This window comes from Cupressus sempervirens, chromosome 10 (assembly GCF_028749045.1).
Source record: "Cupressus sempervirens isolate cs-2001-9-10 chromosome 10, ASM2874904v1, whole genome shotgun sequence".
NCBI lineage: Eukaryota > Viridiplantae > Streptophyta > Pinopsida > Cupressales > Cupressaceae > Cupressus > Cupressus sempervirens.
Genome location: NC_143127.1, coordinates 571,507,363 through 571,522,693, shown reverse-complemented (window position 1 = coordinate 571,522,693; position 15,331 = coordinate 571,507,363).

The window sequence follows — 15,331 nt, the reverse complement described above, 5'->3', positions numbered from 1 at the left end:
TAGGGCAAGACATATAATCCAAATGATAATAAACTAGATCAAGAATCCCTTTAAGATGGACCCAATTAATCAGACTATCACATTCCAAGCCACAACATGCCCAGTAAAGGGTAAAGGTGCAAAAGTAATAGTACTAACTTTCCTTGCGCAATCTCTAGTCAGGCCGAAAATGATATATAATCATGACAAGGAAGTTGGTTACTTTAGGGCAGACAAAGGAAAAAACAAGAGGAAAAGAGATTTTCCTAAGCAATCTGAGCCCAAAATTGAACAACCTCAAGCCCAAGAAGTGACACAAGCACCTAAGACCACAAAGCCTCAAAAAGAAGAAGCTTCTTAAGCTCAAGATATTACACAAGTGCCTCTGCCAGAATAGGAACCAAAACAAGAGAAAAAAACAAGAATAAGAACAACAACCAGAGTAGGAAGCACACGAGGTATCCCTATCTACAAAAGAGGAAGAAGCCTCTCCTTCACCTACTAAGAGAGTTAGGGTTGGACCTACTATCAAAAGGACTCAAAGGTAGAAGATAAAAATAAAGGTTATACCTATTCCTCAAGTCCCTGAAACCATCCTTGAGGAGGATGAAGAAGATGAAGAAGACAATCTCCCATTGAATCAAAGGACACACTTGGCAAGGGCTACCCAAGAAGAGAAAAGAGAAGCTCCACCATTACACTACCATCTATTCCCAAGAAACCTATTGAGGTTACAACTTTAGAGGATGAGAAACAATAGTGGATGGATCAACAAGAGGGGTAGGGAACATATATTTTCAACATGTTTGATTTTGACTTTATCCCAGTAGGAACTAAAATGGTGGGTGATAAAATATGAGATACACCCATGAACTAACCTTTGGGAGAGGAATGGAATCAAATGCCACCTCTTCCACAAGGATCTATGGGTACCTCACCACCATCATTTTAGGATTTGTCATTTTTTGGAAAAAGGATCACCCACTCCCCTCCCTCTTGTCATCAAATAAGAGAGAGCGGTGCATGAAGAAGAGCTAGAACAAAGAGAAACCAATGAAGTATCCAACGAAGGATAGATACTTGAAGAACCTTGGAAAACTTATCAAGATATAGAGGCGAGGACTTTAGATACAATAGATATAAGGACACCAACTATAGATCTCTCTCTAAAGGAGAAAAATCCAAAAAGGAGGGATAAGGGAAAGGGCCTGTCGGGAAAACCTCCTCTTCAACCAAATACTTGTCTCCTATGGGCACTACACTAGCCTAGTTGAAGAGGTAAGTTATGGTCTGACAAAAGTGATGGCTAAACCTAAATGAAGTAGAGAGTATGGATACCCTATAGAAGCCATCAAGAGGCCTGAGCCACCTATGGGTGATGTGCAACAATTGACTTTTATAATGAAGAATATAGATCAAGACCTACTTTCTCATATAGTCATTCCTCCTCCACATGCTGAGACTAGAGATTTAACTCCTAAGGACTATCATATTATAGAAGTCCTATTAGGAAAGCCCATAGTAGACACAACTAAAGTAATGATCACTATGAGCATCAAGGAGGTATTTAAGCATTTAGATGTAAATGAGAATGATTTGATAAAGTTACACAAAGAGAATGATCTTCTAAGAGGCTATCCAAATGAAATTTTAGGCCCATTAGACCAAGATCTCCCATAGATTACTCTCATCGTAGCATTGGAAAGGAGAGAAAAGGGGAGTGTCCAAGTTGATTCATTTTTGGGAGCATGGCAACAATGGCATGATAATTTTGAGCAGAAAGGGGTAGAGATAATACATGTTAATTTGAACTTGTTGCATAATGTTTAGTCTAGTGCAAGAAACTAGTATCTATAGTAGACTAGGATTTTGTGCTCATGGATGAGGTACATGCCTAGGGAAAAGACCTCCAAGCACTTCAAACAATAAAAGGTCAGAGGTATTGTACACTCATGGAAGTGTATACAATAGACGAGATTGATAAACTAGAGGATTGGATTCAAAAAATAGCTGGCTAGAAATAAGGTCATGGAAGAGTTTCATCAAGATATTTAAAAGTTAAAAGACCAATCTCAAGAGAAAAATTTGGATGCAGATAGGTATTACAATGCTATTTCTTTGGAGATTTTTGAAGATGAGTAAAAGAAAAAGCTCAAGTCAGTACAAGTAGAGATTAAACAATTCTAAAGAACTTTCAAGGATGCTTCATCTGATGAAGATATTAGGCAGGCATTCAAGATTGAAGAGGTATTGTTGAAACTTGATAGCAGAATTGACAATTTTGTGAAAACTTGAATGGATATCAATAATTATTGGAAAATAGTTAGGCATATCTATGAGGCATTAGATTTATTGGAAGCTTCCCAGGTGACAGAGATTATAGAGAAATTCAAGAGCAAACATCCAAACATCACTCTGGTAAGTTAGAATTCAGTTTTGACACTTGGGGAAAATTTTGGATTTTTGAACCTACCACTAAAGTGTGCTCCTCCAAAGGTGCACCAATTTTTTTGAAGAAGTTAGAGGTGCACCAACAATTAATTGCCAGTTCCAAATTTAGAGCTTTCCATGCACTAAAATGCATTTTGATGGCAATTTAACCCCTAGAAACATTCAAAGAAGGCCAAGCTTCCATTTTTAGAGCTTCTAGTGACTCCCAAATCCTCTTATAGCTTCCTTCTTCTTATCTACTACTTTTTTTTCCTTTGTTTTAAGACATGCAAAGGACTATGCACCCATTAATTGATATAAACAAGGGTGGAGTCCTACTTAGCACCATTTAGAGAGCCAGTTTGTACATAATTAGATTTGTTTTATTAGTTTTAAACATATGTTTCTATTAAGATATCTCTCACTCTCAACACAAATTGAGGATACGATTTCTTATAAATTTATGAATGTAACATGTATTCTAGGCTATTATTTTGATGCAATAATATATGCTATTGGTGCTCTCATTCTGAGTGTAGTTATTCTTGCCAGAGTGTGTTATTTTTGTGGATTCTTGTTCATGATAATAATGGAGCCAATGGTTTTGTTGTATTGATTTGATTGTGTGATCTTTTAGTTATAGTGTTTGTCATGCGTTGATGAATTTTGCTGATGTACCGAGTTGAAGAAAAGATCACCCTATTTTTCCTACATAGCTTCTTGTCTTGTGTGAGCATACTTTCTATGGCCTTGCAATTTGATAAGAAGTGAAACATCTTTCAATTTTACTAAGTTTCCATCGATGATTGCATCAGTGGATTTGAGGAAGCCTTACTCCTACTTTCATTGGTTTCCTACCCAATCTTTTCAACGATTTAACTCATATACGTGTTGTTACCATGGTTTATGTTTATTAAGAATTTCTCTTTCATGCTATTTGAAGGTTTCCATAATAGGTCAAGATAATCACACCACTATTCCTCTCTCAAAGATACTATATACAATTTAAGAACTATCTATTCCATTATGAAAATACATTTGAATTGTCAACCCACGTAGGACTTGAAATGGGTCAGCATAGTATGTGCACTAAGTTCCTTTAAGAGTCTTAACACCTATGTTGCAAGAAAGTAAAATGCATGAAAGGAATCTATAATACTGAAATAGAATAGTAATCACACCTGGACTATCAATAGGGAACTATAAAAAAACTTCAAAAAAGGAATTCTAAGCTAGTTAAAAATTGAAACATCCACTATGAGTATTTTCCACAAGTGTTGCAAGAACTTTCGCAGTAACTATGCTACAGGACTAGTATAGTAAATATCTTAAAATAGGAAACTATAAGAAATAAATATACTCTACCTAAATCTATTCCACCTCCCAAGTGGCTCCCCTTGGTTGGCTTCAACTAACTAAGAACACAATAGGTATTCCAAAATCACTTTCTCATTAGGATTCTTCTTTTGTTACATGACTGAATAATTTGTAGAGAACAGAAAATAGCAACTTTGGAATCCTTGTAACTCCTTCCCAACTTTTTCCTTTTCTTCCATATATATAGAGGATTGGAATTTATTACATAAAAACCGTGAGCAAACATTATTAGAAGAAAAAGGAAGAATGTTAACCATGACTTTTACAACATTGATTGAGCAACAGAATAATGGTTCGTAGATAATGTAACAAGTCAAGTCTCCTAACATAACTCCTCTTGCAGACACAACTTATCACCTAGAATTGACCCACACTCCTCATGCTATGACTGGTCTTCATTACTCCTTTAATATAGTGTTCACCACTCTTTGCACCACTTTTCCATTTCCTAAAAATAAGAAACATTCAAACACATATGCACAACATTCCTACTCTCATTCAAATATTAGAACATAGCTTGAAATATTTCTATGAAATACTACAGTTTATATATAATATCAAGCAAGGTATGTCATATCAACTATCCATAGATTTAATAGGTTCTAGCTGTATTCAATCATAAGTTCACAAGACATTTAAAATATAGATATTGGAAATGTTTTTCACAAGGCTCAAAGAGTACGTTCAGACTATATAAAAACTGTATCAAATTTGAGACATTAATATGCCTCATCATCTACCCCCCATAATGCAAATGCTTGTCCTCAAGCATTGTACTTCTTTACCATTGCTCTGAAATCTCCCACTGTTGTCTTACCATGTTTCCCACTTTTGAAGGTGTAGAAACATCCTTTGGATCATCTCCAATGCTCACCCAAGTGTTCTTCAATTAATGGATCTAACTTGATAGCATTGCATTCATTCAAGGGCCACATAATGGTAGGAGGTTGAAAAGTTAGTGGCATTCATAACTCTTTCTTGATTTGCCTTCCCAATTGCATATATTTAACCACTCTATTTATTGCTACCTCAAAATTAATAGGTCTATGTGGTTCAACCTTCTTGAAAGATTCTGGTAGTCAGCTCCATCTATTTCTTAGCCCTGCAATTTCTCTTTGTTGTGTGAAATTAGGAAGTGTCTGATACTCTCTATAAATTTTTTCCCTTTCTTCAAACACTTTCTCTTTGATTTTTGGTTTTGGCCTTCCACAAGTTAATCTGAACCAATCTCTCAGGAGGTCATAGGGCTTATGGGATTCAACCCAGAGTGGCAGTGGTTCAGACTTTTCAAGGTCTCTATAGGTATCCAATTGTCTATTATAATTTTTTTCATTGTGCATCCATGGCATTAGAGATCTTAAGTGAACATCCCTTACGTAAAGTAGGGGATTCCACTTTGTTTCTTGTGGAATTATGAAATTATGCAAATAGAGCTCACACAACAAGTTCTTTTTCCATGAAGGCAAAGTTTGATACACATTATAAAAATCTCGTGCATTCTTAAATTCACAATCAATATTTCTCATTGTCATCATCAACTAGAATAATAGAAACTATTCTTTCAAACACATAACATACATCCTTGGGGGTGGTCTACAAGTCATAGCTTGATTAGCTAGCTTCAAAGCTTTATTCATTTGTTGCTTCTGCTTTTTCTAGTTGCTCCTTTAATGATTCAATTTCCTCATCTCTGTCAAATATTGCCTTTTGCATCTGGTCTCTCTCTTGCTTCCACAAGGCTTTTTGAAAAATAATTTGATTGTATAGATCAAACAATATTGACTAAATTGTTGATGATGAAAATTCTTGAGTTTTAAATTTTATCTTTTGTTCTCTGGAAACTTGTTGGAAATGTTGGGTGTACCAAGAAGATTTATAAGGTATAAGAGAAATATTGGAATATTCAGGGACTGATAGCATAGCAGGTTGATCATTGCTAGGTTCTTTTTCTAGAACAATAGTAGGATTTGATCTACACATTTCCTGATTCTCTTACAGTGTCTCCTTGGCAGGCTCATTTTCATGTGTTTCTACATTTTGGGGCTCCAATTGCATAGGAGAATCATCTGGGACATTTTCAATCACTGACTCTATATGACACTTTGAAATTGGGGCATTTGGTTTTTCAATAGAAGCTGAGGATGACTGGCCTCGCATACAAGGCCTTCTACGTACAAGAATCTCTTTAGCTTTGACTATTTTATGGGTCCATTTTGGTTTAAGCATGGTTGGAGTAGATGCTGTAGATTTAGTTGCTATAGGAATAGACCTCTTTCTTTTTGTTACCATAATAGAGGGGTTTTTAACTTCCTTTTCAAGGTTAGGGATAACCTTACGCTTGCCGTTATCCCTAGAAGAGCTTGACATATCTTCTTCTAAATTAGGCTTAGCAGGCTTATCAGGAGAGGGTTCTTTTTCCATCTTAATTGGATTTTGAATTGGCTCTATGGTTTCTTCCTCATTTCCTAAGTTTTGAGGAACATGGTTGGCTTCAGGCTGTAAGGTCTTGGATTCAACAAATTCCACCCATGAAATAGGGGAGGAATCCCTAAGAGATCTTTCAACAAGAAATTTAATGAGGGTGTGATGGGAAACAAAATTTGTCTTTCCTTTTTGAGATTCCTCAGCACTTATACACAACATGTTATAGAGAAAGTTGGGGACATTAACTTGCATGTTATGCCTTATGCAACTAAGCAATTTAAAATGATGAGCATGGAAGTTCAAAAACCTACCTTCATAGGTTAAATACCTGATAATGTGGGTTGCTAACTTTGTATATGGAGGTGGAAGAGAAAGTCTCTTACATCCTTGTTTTGTAATGTTCAGTTGAGGGTCACCTTGCTTAGTGAACTATGCCCTTGAAGACCTGGCATCATGTTCATTTGGGTAATGTTCCCCAATTGCTGGTAATCATGTGACCTCTGCTATCCTTTTCTTGGTAGCAACCACTCTTAATCCCCAAACTGAGGCTTCCCCTTCATCAAATGTCATCATGAGCTCCATTGCCACTTCTTCATTGAATTCTATTAATTGTAAGAAGTAACCAAGCCATCCACAAGCATGAAATTGCCGAACTGCTTCAATTTCTGTGAGTAAAATATTATCAACAACTAGCTCATACCTTTTTAGCTATCCCCCCATCTTCAAAATGTCTAGCTTCCACTCTCACCACTATGATAAACTTTTTCCCCTTTTACCTCTACAAATTCCCTCTTTCTTTGAATTTCAAAACTAATCTTTATGAAAAATGTCATATGTCGTTACCACTCTCTTACCAAGACCCCTTTGTTTTTGGTGTGTAAAATAATGATACATTAATAATAAAGGACATCAAGACTTTAACTGAAGGTGTTCTTGCAATAACTCTTAGTCCTTTAAATCATGCCAAGTACAAGAGGTCTTTTCCCAAAAATCACAATAAAAAGGTATGACAGATACAAAAAGATTTTTAAAAATTAATGAAATGAAAACTATCAGATTGCCGCCAAAGTACATCCTTTAATGTAGACATGTCTATATTAACATGGAGATGACATTTAGAAATTACTACACTTTCCTGGTCCCCCACTAAAATTTGACATGTTTCCTCACTTTAAAAATTTTGGCATGGGAAGGAGAAACTGGCTTAAGTCGTATATGATATATATAATGCAATATTAGATATAAATATCAAGAACTATATGCTAAAAATGAATAAAGAGTAAAATAAATTGTTATACCTACAAATTTGAGAGTATACATCTGCATGCAAGTTGATGAGGTGGCAAAGTCTGATGACCACAAAAAAGGTGCTGATGGATTTGTTTATTGAAAGCAGGAAAAATAGAATGTGTGGGTGACATGGATTGTGGATAAATGGTGGATAGAGAAATGAGATGGGTTGATATGAAGAAAGAGAAAAGTGAATGGAAGGATGGAGCTCATATTAAATGAGGTTTTCTTATGAAGGCTCCTAAAATTCTATCATGGTATGGTTGCAAGAAGAAGGTTTTCACCTTTTGCTGTAGGAACTATGTTCATAAGAGCTGGTGAATTGGTTAGTTGGAATTGTTGCAGGAACTGTGCATTAGTCTATGGCTTATGATAGAGATGTAGCCTATGGCGATTCACAAGTAACTTAAATTGGACAAGATCAATTGTTGTCAGTTGCATTGCACCATTGTCAAATACATGCTAAATTTCATAAGGCCCTAACCATCGAGTTTGCAATTTCCCTAGATTCTCTTTGAAGCGAGAATCATAAAGGAGAGCCCAGTCTTCTAGTTGGAATTGTTTATTCCTGATGTGTGCATCATGCTACTACTTCCACTACTATTGAATAATTTCTATTCTTTCCAAAGCTCTCTTTCATATTTCATCCAATAAATTCAAGTGGAGGATTCTCTCTTGTTATGTTGTAGGAAGACTGATGTTCAACTCCAAAGCAGTGCATAGTGTTTTATGTTCAAATTCAATAGGCAACATTACTTCTTTACCATAGACAAGCTCAAATAGAGTGAATCCAGTTGTTGTTTTCCATGTGGTCTTGTATACCCAAATAGCTTCAGTTAATTTGCTGGTCCAATCCTTCTTATGTATGTGCACTATTTTAGTCAGAATGGCTTCAAGTTCTCTATTGGTAACCTCTGTTTTCCCATTTTCTTAAGGGTGATAAGGATTGGATTTATGGTTCCTTATGCTATACTCCCTTATAACCTTAGTGATCAAGTTTGATGTAAATTGAGCTCCTTGATCTATGAAAAGTTCTCTGGGCACTCCATAATGGGTGAATATTTTTTCATACAGGAACTTAGCTACTTTCTCATCTCTGGCATTTTTCATTGCTCTAACTTCCACCCATTTAGTTACATAATCCATACATACTAAGATGTAGGATTTGCCACTTTATGGTGGATCAATTGGACCTATGAAGTCTATACCCCACTTATCAAAAGGTGTGACTACAATCTGTGGAGTGATTAGCATCTCATTAGTTTTGGTTGGTCGACCCATCCTCTGGCATTTGTCACTATTAGTTGTATAAGTCACTACATCCTTATGTAGGGTTGGCCAATAATATCTAGTTGTAAGTATCTTTAGTGTTGTTCTTTTCCTTGAAAATTGGCCTCTACATGGTTCATCATGACAAGCATGCATTATATCATATATTTCATCTTCCCTGACACATCTCATCATGACTTGATCAGGTCCTACATAGAAGAGATTGTTATCTATCTAGGAATATTGAAAACTTTTCTCTGCTAGCTTTCTCCTTTCTTTGTAAGAGAAGTGTGGGGGAATTTTATTTGCAGCTAGATAATTTGCAATGTTTGCATACCATGGTGTATGATTTGCTATATGGAACAAGTTTTCATTTGAAAAGGTGTCTCCAATTGGAGTTGGATCTTCATCATCAATGGTCAATCTAGACAAATAATCTACAACTATGTTGGATTTTCCTAGATTATCAATAATAGTAATATCAAACTCTTGTACAACAAGAGCCATCTTGATAGTCTACTAGTGATAGCTGGTTTGTTCATTAAGTATCTTATAGATGAGTGATCAGTATGAACAAAAATAGGATATCTAGTCACATAATCTCTAAATTTGTTCAATGCATAGACTATAACTAAAAGTTCTTTTTTAGTTACTATGTAATTCAACTTGAGTCCATGAAGGCTTTTACTAATATAGTAGATGGCATTCTCAAGATTAGCAGGCTTTTCTCCTAATACAACTCCTATGACATAGTTTGATGCATCAGTATGAATATGGAATAGAATTGACCAATTTGGTCCCTTTAAAATTGGTTCCATGGTGAGGAACTTCTTAAGTTGTAGGAAGGCTTCATTACATTCAGGTGTCCAAATGAATTTAGCTTCCTTAGTCAACAATGTATACAAAGGACTAGCTATTTTGTTGAAATCTTTTATGAAATGCCTATAATATCGAGAATGACCAAAAAAGATCTTACATCTTTTGGTTTTATAGTTATGGGAAGTGTTAGAATTAACTCTATCTTAGCTAGATTCACTTGTATTCCTGCAATTGATATGAAATGACCAAGTACTACACCTTCCTGCATGAGCATAAAACACTTTTCACTATTAAGTGCTAGATTATGTTCTTTACATCGGATAAGAACTTTTTCAAGATTCATCATGGCTTCTTCAAAGGTGACTCTAAATGTTGTGAAATCATCCATGTATATTTCCATATAATCATGTGATATATCAACAAAAATGTTGATCATAGCTCACTACAATGTTGTAGGGGCATTACAAAGGCCAAATGGCAAAATAGAATATGCAAAAGTACCCCATGGGCATGTAAATGTGGTTTTGTCTTGATCTTCAGGAGTAATACTTATTTGATTATAACCACTATACCCATCTAGAAAGGAGAAATACTTCTTTCCAACTAGAGTGTCCAGAACTTGATCAATGAATGGTAAAGGAAAGTGATCCTTTTTGGTTGCCTTATTCAATTCTCTGTAGTCTACACAAATCCTCCATTTCCCTCCCTTTTTAGGCACTATGACCAGGGGTGACACTCATATACTATCAAATATAGGATAGATAAAACCAACATCAAGAAATTTTTTCAATTCAGTTTTAACTATTTCTCTAAGGGCTAGATTAATCCTTTTTTGGGGTTGATAGAGTGGCAGACACCCTTCAATGATGTATATTCTATAAGTGCATAATGTAGGACTCAACCCTTTCATAACTCCATAGTCCCATGCAAAAGCATTTTCATGTTTTTGAAGAAGCTCTGTTAATTGTTTCATCTTTGTGGAAGATAATTTGGGATTGACATGGACATTATGATGTTTTGACAACTGAATAGTAGTTTTAGAATCAATTATAACAACTTTAGAGATTGGACTTGTATCTAATTCACATGGTGAGAGTTGATGAATAATTTTGAGCTCCTTGAGTAGAGTACAACTCTCATTACATTCCTCATATGTGGTAATTCTAAAACAGAACTATCGGATACATCTTTTTCTACCACACAAGTGTTATTAAGAATACTTTAAATTACTAAATCCTCTTCCTGTAGCTTTAGAAAAGATTGTCTGTGTAACATCATAAGCTGTGCTATTGAGTTTAATTCTTCTTTTCCATCTCCTAAATCTGGCCATACAGATGTGCTCAAAGCTAGTTGTGGTTGTGCTGGAGGATATAAATCAAATTTTTTTTTTGCTTGACCATTAGATATGGTCATATTCCTTGACCTAAAAATTATATTTGCATTAGCTGTAGCTAACCATGGTTGTCCTAGAATGATAGGGTAACCAGATAAATTGACTTTGGGAGACAGAATCATGAAATTTGTAGGGTACTCTAGAGAGTTTAGGGTTACAACTATGTCTTCTATCATCCCATCAGGAGTGACAGTAGAACTATTTGCAAGTTGCATCATTATTGGGGTAGCCCTTAATCCTTCTATTTTTAATTTCTTCATAGTATCCTTAGTCATGATATTTATAGTAGCACCAAGATCAATTAAAGCATTTTTAATAGATTGACCATTTATAATCACATTCACAAGTGGGCTTCCTAGATCAAAATATTTAGGAATGATCAATTTTCCTAACATAATGTCAGCCAATTGTCCTACAACATGTACTTTAGTTGGGTCCTTTTTCTTCCTCCCAGGCTTCTCTAATGGCTTTGCCATAGATAGGAACATCTTTAATAGCTTGAAATAGGGGTATTTGGACATGCATGTTCTTTAAGTGATCAATAATATCAAAAGACTATTCCTCTATTTGCATAAGTTTATTTTCTATGAGCTTCTCTGGAAAAAAAGGTTCAAGTGCTGGTTGGGCTTAAGCTAAGCTAGTAAAATTAGTTGGGTCAACCTCTTTAGAAATAGTGGGTTTTGATGCTATAGGAATATCTAGTATTTTAGTTATAAGAGGTAGTTTAGGCACTGGTAGGGTTGTACTAGATCTCAAATACATATTTGTAACATTCAGAGCATAAGTAGGATATTGTTGAGCATTAGCAGAGTACAAGGGTTGTTGTGACTACTGGATATTTGGATTTGGCCGAGGTTGTGCAGGTAACTAGGTTTTCTTTTGAGGTCTAAGATTTGTAGGTGGTGGCATTAGTGCAGGTTTTTGGACTAGAGGTGGTAATTATGGATTACCAATATTTTGGTTAAGCCATTGTTGAGGTCCTTTCCATTGATTTGTAGACTGCCAATTCCCCTGAGGTGGTTGCCATTGGTTCTACTAATTTTTCCATTAATTATTCTATTGGTTTAGCTAGGAAGGTTGGGAATTCTGAGGCCATTGAGGCTATTGTGGATTATTTTGCCAAGTATTATTCCAATTAGGTTGACTATATTATGGAGGACCTTGGGTATTACGGTTTTGCCATTGATTACCATATAGATTTGAATTTTGTAAAGGGTCCTAAGGCATAGCTTGATGTTGGGCCCATGGTTGGTGTTGAGCAACAAAGAATACTTGCTCATCATATCCATATATCTTGATGTACTCCATTGGAAGATGCTAGTTTTCCATGCTAGCAACCAATTTGCATTGGCAGTCTTTTTTCTACTTCCAACAATGTGGGCAGTACTCAACTAATTGTACCTCAGCTTCTGCATGCTTCTTCTTTGCAGTCATCATGTCATGATGTTTAGTGACATCATTTATAATGTCCTACTTAAAATCTAAGAGCATATTAGATATCTCGAGCTTTTAAATACCCTAACTAATTCCTTTAATAGATGTAGTCTAGTGTCCTTTTCCTTTCTTCATTGTTGACCTTAAGTAATTAAGACAGATTTTTTTGAGGTCATCCCAAGAAGATTGATATACATCTCCTCTAGCCATCAAGTCTAATGCTTCTAGACAATTATCATTCATGCCTCTCAAAAAGACTAGCTTTTGTGAATCCTCGAACAACACATGTTGAGGGCTCTTCTATAATGTATACAAGAAACATGAAACACAGTCTTCCAATGTTTCTTCCTCCTTTTGTGATATTCTAAAGATATCATCTCCTCTAGAATCATTTCCTTTGCAATACTCTTTGTATTTGCCCAAAAATAGAGTTTGCACTTCATCCCAAGTACTTGCTGCATTGGCTCCTAAACCCATGAACCATCGTAAAGCTAACTCTTTCAGTGTTGCTGGAAACAACTTGAGCTTATGGGCATCCGTGTTATAGTCAAAGCTATGATAAAGTATGTCAAACTCAAACAAGAAAGTATTAGGATCTTCAGTTGCAAGGCCATAAAACTTTGGAAGAGTGTTTGGAGGTATATTTTTGAGATTAGCATTGGTTACAAGGCTTGGGAGAGGAAATGGAAAAGTAGGTCGTGCCATTAGTGGAGGTATTTGATTATAAGGTTGCTGCTGAAAAGGAACATTGGGTACTGGATTGTTAACAACTTGTGGATGTGGAGCAGTGGTATTAAGGAAACTAGCCAAAATTTTAGCAAAAGGTTGAAGACCACTTGTATCTAGAGGTTCTGCTCTTGAGAATGATTTTGTAGGAAAGACAAGGCTTGCATCCTCAAAGGGAAACTCAACTTCTTCTTCCATTTAGTCATTCAAATTAACAGGCTCTCGTGGAAGCAATCTTCCATGTTCATCTTGTTGTCTCCCTCTTTGATGCATGCAATTGAATTGGTGACTTGTGAATCAAGCACTCAATATTGTGGTTTCTAACTAACAGACTAATCTAACAAATAGAGGACTCATGAAGGTTTCTAGTTTGACACCATCCCCAAAAATGATGCCAAAAATGAAGGTTTCCATAATAGGTCAAGATAATTACACCACTATTCCTCTCTCAAAGATACTATATCCAATTTAAGAACTATCTATTCCATTATAAAAATACATTTGAATTGTCAATGCAGGGATGTAGGACTTGAAATGGGTTAGCATAGTATGTGCACTAAGTTCCTTTAAGAGTCTTAACACCTATGCTGTAAGAAAGTAAAATGCATGAAAGGGATCTATACTACTAGAACAGAATAGTAAACAAACTTGGACTATCGACAAGGAACTGCAGAAAACTTTAGAAAAGGAATTCTAGGCTAGTTAACAATTCAAACATCCACTATGATCATTTTCCACAAGTGCTACAAGAACTTTCATGTAACTATGCTACAAGACTAGTATATCAAATCTATCTTAAAATAGGAAATTGCAAGAAATAAATCTACTCTACCTAAATCTATTCCACCTCCAAAGTGGGCCCCCTTGGTTGGCTTCAACTAAATAAGAACACAACAAGTATTCCAAAATCACTTTCTCATTAGAATTCTTCTTTTGTTACATGACTGAATAATTTGTTGAGCACAGAAAAGAGCAACTTCGGAATCCTTCTAACTCTTTCCCAAAATTTTCAATTTCTTCCATATATATAGAGGATTGGAATTTATTACATAAAAACTATGAGCAAACATCATCATAAGAAAAAGGTGGAATGTCAACCATGACTTTTAAAACATTGATTGAGCAACAAAATAACAGTCCACAAATAATGTAACAAGTTGGATCTCTTGAAATAACTCCTCTCACAAATGTGGCTTATCACCTAGAACTGACCCACGCTCCTCATGCTATAACCGGTCTTCACTACTCCTTCTTTAATACACTGATCACCACTCTTTGCAACACTTTCCCATTTCTTAAAAATTAGAAACATTCAAACACATATGCACAAAAACATTCCTACTCTCATTCAAATATTAGAACATAGCTTAAAATATTTATATGAAATACTACACTTTATATATAATATTGAGCAAGGTATGTCATATTAACTATCCATAGATTTAATAAGTTCTAGCTGTATTCAGTCATAAGTTCACAAGACATTTAAAACATATTGTAAGAATTTGGCTTAGGCCAGAATTTGTTAGGAACCTGTGTGTTCCTTCTGTTTATTTTGTCAGAGTAGTGTTGTTGGACGCATATGCTTTGTAAGTCGTCCCGTGAGTATATTTTATTATCCCACATGCATAGGTAGTATTACTTTTCTAGATCGTACTCAGTATATAAGAATAGGTTGAGGCCCTTGATGGGCACGGACGAATTTATTGTATTGAGCTTGCTCAAAGGAGGTTACCCCCTCGAAGTGGCCTGCGATCAGTAGATTCATTCTGAGTTCTGCTATCACTTTGTATTCTATTATTTCGAGCATTCTCACGATATTGCTATAAGGAGGTTCTTCACATCTGGTATCAGAGCACTCTCTTGGGCTCGCTGGGTGGAAATTACATCAAATTTTTTTTCTGTCGTGGCCTTCAGGTTCCTCTCACTTCTAATATCTCTTGTTATTGCAATAACTCTTTTCAGTTGTTCTGTCTGTGAGTGAATTTTTCTAAGTCAGAGCACAAACTACTCTCCCTGAAATGGATACGGAAGGATCCATTATCCTGGAGCCGGTGGCAATCATTGACCAGCGCACTCGCCAGCTTTGCTCTCGCTCCATCTCTGAGGTCTTGATTCAGTGGCATGGCATGCAACCAGAGGATGCTACCTGGGAACCCCTTCTTCAGATTCAACAACAATTTCCACACC